The following is a 6,192-nucleotide window of genomic DNA, read 5'->3' on the forward strand; positions in this document are numbered from 1 at the left end:
TATTTTTAAATATTTATATATTAATTTAATGGTTTTAATACGTGTAGCGTTCTGATTGGTATGTAATATTTTTTATTATTTTTTGGCTGATACAGAACCATTCACTTGAGTGTTGGTATCGGCCGATACCGATATTGACAACTTTGCATCAGCCTACCATGTGCTACCATCCCACCACCATCATAAGCTTGTGTCATTGGTGTGATAGGGATGTTCAACTGCTATGTGTAACAATTTGGGGTTCTCGCAAACTACCTATGTCATAAATATCGGCGATAGTTATATAACAAAAATATCGGCGATAGTTTGAAAATATTTAGTTTGGATTATAATATTTTCAAGAGGGATGCATTTTAAAAAAAGACAACAATATTTTTGAAAACATTGCCTGTTATGAAATTATTGCATCCGTGCCAACATATTACTCATACAAATATTTCTATGTTCATACATTTTTCTTTGCAGTTATATATATATATATATATATATATATATATATATATATATATATATATATATATATATATATATATATATATATATATATATATATATATATATATATATATATATATATATATATATATATATATATATTAATGGGTAGGTGCCAAATGATAGGTGTTAAATGAGTTTTTCAGGGTTTTTTCATTTTATTTTTAAATTTTGACCATACAGATGTGATCTATTTACTTGATTTTATAGGAATCAGCTCTTGAATTGTTCAATTCTTACACATGAATAGGTTTTTATAAGGTTCAAAAAATCAGCGATCTGAAATCTTTGTAAATTTTTTAGGCTCCAAATATCATTTTTTTCATAAAAAAAACACATGATCCTGGTGTGGATTTTCCGTACATCACCATGCCCAACACATTTATGGGGTCCGAACTGGCAGGACACAAAAATCCATTTAACACGTATCATTTAGTACATATCAATTTGTCCCTTATCCATTTTTCTCTCTCTCTCTCTCTCTCTCTCTATATATATATATATATATATATATATATATATATATATATATATATATATATATAGAGAGAGAGAGAGAGAGAGAGAGAGAGTAATGGGTCCATGCTAAACCCATTTGGTGATAAACTGCATACTAAATGAGTTTTTTAGCTTCTTCAGTGCTTTTCATGCCCTATAAATGTGCTGGGCATGGTTGATTTACAAAGAATCCACACTTGGATGATGTGTTTTCGATGAAAAAAATGACGTTTGGAGCATTGAAAATTTACAAAGATTTTGGATCCTTGATTTTTTGAACTTTATAAAAACCCTCCTATGTGTTGGAATCAAATGCTTCAAGAGCTGATTCCTATAAAATCAAGTACATAGATAGCATTTGTACAGTCAGAATTTAAAAATAAAATGAAAAGGTCAAAAAAAACTATTTAGCACCAAATGGGTATATATATATATATAGTGACTGGCACGTTAGGTGCAAAATGAATGTGCCAAATGCATTTTTCAACTTTTTTATTATTTTATTTTTAAATTATGACCGTGCAAGTGTGATCTATGTACTTGATTTTATAGGCATCAGCTCTTGAAGCGTTTGATTCCGACATGTGTGTGGGTTTTTATAATGTTCAAAAAATCATTAGTCTAAAATTTTTATAATTTTCCAAGGCTCCAAACATTATTTTTTCATTGAAAACACATGATCCAGGTGTCATTCTTCATAAATCAATCATGTTCGACATATTTATGGGGTCGGAACTGCAAAAAAAAATACCAGAAAGATAGAAAAACCCATTTAGCACGTATTATTTAGCTACCAATTTCTCTATACATATAAACATTGAGCTACATATGCCAATAATTTATGACTTTCACGTGAAAATTACAAGATTTTTTTTATTTATAGAGCGATTTTTCCTCCTAGTTTTTTCAAGAACATGATTTGCGAAGTTGCTTAGGAGGTATATTGGTGGGCGAATGGGAAAACAAGACGCGAAACCAAGCTCTAGATTTTTTTAGTCCTATATTGATGAGGAGTAGAAAGCGAGGGTGAGATAGGGGCCATAAAAGAGGTGTGGTGGCTGACTTTCAGATCATACCTTTCTCGGCCTTTTGGCTAAGATCAAGTGTAGTATCTGTTCTTATCAGTTTAATATCTGATACGTGGTCCATGTGAACACACGATATCAAAATAATTTCTAGTGGGGGACGACGGGGACGTCACAGTATCTTGCTACTGGCCCCCCTCTAGCGTCGCCCATGCGTTGCTGCAGTATTGCACGGGCCTGGCGCACCCCTCCACCAAACCCTTAATTCAAATTTCTCCGATCCCTTAACTGGCTTATTATGTGATTTGTCCGATCACCTGCTGTCGTGACAAGCGAGTTCTTAGTTTTGGATCCCTTGGATATTGGTTGGTTGGGATGAGATGAGCTGGATTCAAATTCAATGGATCTTACCCGTTCGACATGGATCCATTTTCAGGTTTGGCAAATTGTAAACCTCAAAACAAAAATTGGCGGATCTGGGATTTAGCTTTGGAATCCGGGGTTCGGGTCCAGGTATAGATAGTTTAGGTTTATTAACTATTTGGGTATGGGCTCAGCTTGTCCGCTAGGATCAGCTAGTGCATGTCACTTTGTGTTGGGAGGTTGCAGGTTCAAAATCCAATGGTATAATTGTTACTGGGAGGGGTTTGCCTAACATCTAGCTTGCCTTTAAAAAAAAAAACTATTCGGGTATGTGCTATTGTGATGTGCATGTATCCGACCCAAGTAAGGGGGAACTCGCATATTTATCTGGTGATCAGTTATCACCAAAAAAACAAAAAGGAGAGGAAACTATTGGGATTCAAACTAAACTCCTCTTTGAACCGTGATTAAGGCAATTCTAGTAAATCAATCAGAGTTAGGATAGGGTGCAATCACATGACACAAAATTTGTGCATTAAGCTCTTGATTGCCCTCCATCAAGCCTTGGGCTCCACAACTGACAAGCTCCCCAAGATAGAGAGAGATCAGTAGGAATGCACAATGACCTGCGCTCAACTCGGGCTAGACTCATCCCATAAATGAGCTGAGCTCGAACTGAACTACGACGTTTGGCCGAGCGGGCTGAGCTTGATCAACTTATCGAGCTCATTTTATATATATATATATATATATATATATATATATTAAAAAACTTTGCCCAGCTCTCACTCGTGCCCCACCCCCACCTCAAATCTCCCTCCCAGACTCGGGCCCCGCCCAGCCTCGAGCCCCGTTGCTCTCTCTGCTCTCCCGTCTCTCCAGGGTGGGGCGTCTCTCTCTCTCTCTCTCTCTCTCTCTCTCTCTCTCTCTCTCTCTCTCTCTCTCTCTCTCTCGTGCTGCTGGAGCTGGTGTCGAGGAAGAAGGCGGTGGACACAAGCATGGAGAGGAGGGAAATGGGGTTGGTAGACCTCATGGTGTCCAAGATTTAGCAGCAGGAGGGTCTCTCTTGGTGACCCTGCCACCGACTAGAAGCCCCCTGCTTTTCAAAGCCATGAGAAGCAGACTACAATTGAAGATGGCCATGACAGCGATCAACCAAGCCCTACAAATCAACTCCGGCTGAGATAGAAGCCTCTTGAATGCATGACTACCGAATGAGAAGGAGTTGAAGAAGAGAGGTTCGTGAGCAGTCCACAGGAGACACCTACCGCTGCTGCCTGAGGCTTCCATGTGTCTTCTCTAAAGCGTCATCTTCCATCGTCGTCCCCAACCGCGAGCAACCACCAGCATTAAACGACACCCACGGTGGGTGTCGTCACGAGGCCATCTCTCTCTCTCTATCTCTGGGCCCAAACTGAGTTTAACGAACCGAGCCAAGCCCAAGCCAGCTCACTTTCGTTGTGCTTAGGACGAGCTTATCAAACCGATCCAAGCTTGGCCCGGGCTCGACACGAGCCTAGCCTGAGCACCATTTTACCTGAGCGAGCCGAGCTTCAACATGCCAAGTTCGGCTCGAGCTCAGCTCGTGTGCATCCTTAGCGTTCAGGTGCTTAATGCACAAATATTTGTTCATTCATATTGCACCTTATCTTTTCAATCGAACACGTATATGGGGTTAGAATTTCGAAAAAAATACTGAAAATTTAATATCATGTTTCATTTAGCATCGTGCCCATTTTGTAGGTTTATATATATATATATATATATATATATATATATATATATATATATATATATATATATATATATATATATATATATATATATAAAGTAAGGGGATGAATGCCCACCCTCTCCTAGCAGTAGACAAGCCCTACTGATAGCTAGCATGGACAACCCAATTTGGTGGCTTGTCCTTCCACAAACTTTTTTCACCATCGTTAGAGACACAAGATAGCAGGCTGCATACAACGAGGTCTGGGTTCCTAACCTGAAGAACATTAAAGCAAATACATTCCGCAAATGGTGATACACAACAGCCTGAAGGACCAATCTTCATTCTAGATATCCAGCCTCGATTCGATGCAGATACGAGAAAACGAACCCCATCTTGGGTTATCTGCTTTATAATCTCATCAAGAACAATTGATTCAAGAAAAAGAGCCTCATAAGGAAGCTGAACAACACCTAACAAAATATAGTGACCTGAAGATGTTCTTGCAGCAAAGGAAATCCTTGTACTAAGAGCAACAAAATTGGAGCAAAGCTGGAGATCAATGTGCCCCGGAGGGGGTGGTAACCAACAATCAGGAATAATTTTGAATTTGATCCAGGAAGTGATAACTTGGCGAGTCTATTCTGGCCAACTTAACTTAAGGAAGTTTCCTTACCACATGCAAAAAAGCTGGCAAATGCAACTGATCTAAGGCCCTGTTTGGAAACTAGTAGCTGGGATGCTGGGATGGGATGGCATGGTTTACCCGGACCCTATCCTAACCAAACCCTATAGGGTCCGGGTATGGTGATAAATAAGAAGATCCAATTAGGACCTGGGTTTAGACCCAAAGGTCTGATTAATACATGGACCCGGGTATAATTTTTGAAATTTTATACCAGACCCGAGTTCCGATTAAGACCCGCAAATTTTCAGTGTAAAAATGATAAAAAATATGGTTTTACCGGGCATGGTCCGAGTTTGGTTAATGTAGTTCTTATTGGGTCCAGGTATGATTTTTTTTATAGTGAGCCCAATTAGACTCGGGTCCGGACCCGATACCATACCCAAAAATCTAGTCCAAATCTAGTTCCACCTAGGTCCGAACCAAACCCGAGACATTGACCACAATAATTTCAGGAATTGGCAGCTACCACCCCTAGAGGTGTTAGCTGTCAATAACATGCTTTAGTGTAAATACAGTGCCACTTCCATCCCAAGTGCATTAACTCCCATCCCAGCTACCAGTTTCCAAACAGCCACCAGGTGCTAGTTTGAATTATTTTCTCATATGATGGACTCATTTACTCTTGTATGAAAAAATACATGTGAATGTTATAAATTGTTCTGAACTTGTATATCTTGTTTGCTTGAGAAATATATGTGTATGATGTACGGTAGGATGATCAATGAGATTTTGACCAACCCTTACACAATTATATCTAAGGTGATATATCAATTCATGTGGTAAAAAATGCATATGACTTTTATCGTGTGTACAAATCTCAAACTATGTAGGAGTTATGTATGTTGAAGTTTGATTGCTTCATATTATGAAATATGCATGTTCACGTATACATGCATAGAACTCATATTTTGTTTATGCATGCTTTGAGGTTCAATTTACGAAGTGCAATGTTCTTTTTGGCGATGATATGATGTGTAGGATAATATGCTTCTATATGATATAATTTAAATGTCACGTAAAATGAAATTATGAATGCATGCGATAAATGTTTAAGTTCAATAGTGAACTTTGGTTCATGAAGCCTTATTAGTTAAATGTGTGATTTTATAATTTTAATGGCATATGAGGTGATGTATGATGTGATGCTTTGATTGTATACATGCTTATGTCCGTGTTGATGGCTATCTACCTTGAGAGTGGTCAATTGTATTGATGCATGTATCAGAATAGTTTTCACTAGATATGGTACCCGTTGAGGAACTGTTCTCAAAGGATTCTCTGTGAGGCTGTGCATGACCAGATGAGGTAATCCGGCTAGAGCAGTAAGTCTCTGTGAGGAAGTGCATTGTCCAAGAGTGGGTAGCCCGCGAAGATGGTATATTTCTGTGAGGAAGTGCATTGTCTAAGAC

General features: G+C 38.4%; 1 non-coding gene across 1 annotated transcript; it reads left to right on the forward strand.

The window, feature by feature from the left end:
* Nucleotides 1-2,065: 2,065 nt before the first annotated feature.
* On the forward strand, nt 2,066-2,269 carry LOC149841407 (U2 spliceosomal RNA). The gene has a single exon (XR_016431701.1). It is a non-coding gene; the product is annotated as a U2 spliceosomal RNA (small nuclear RNA).
* The last annotated feature ends 3,923 nt before the right edge of the window (nt 2,270-6,192 follow it).

The sequence above is a fragment of the Nuphar pumila genome, chromosome 4 (genome assembly GCF_984573655.1).
Source record: "Nuphar pumila chromosome 4, dmNupPumi1.hap1.1, whole genome shotgun sequence".
NCBI classification, from domain to species: domain Eukaryota; kingdom Viridiplantae; phylum Streptophyta; class Magnoliopsida; order Nymphaeales; family Nymphaeaceae; genus Nuphar; species Nuphar pumila.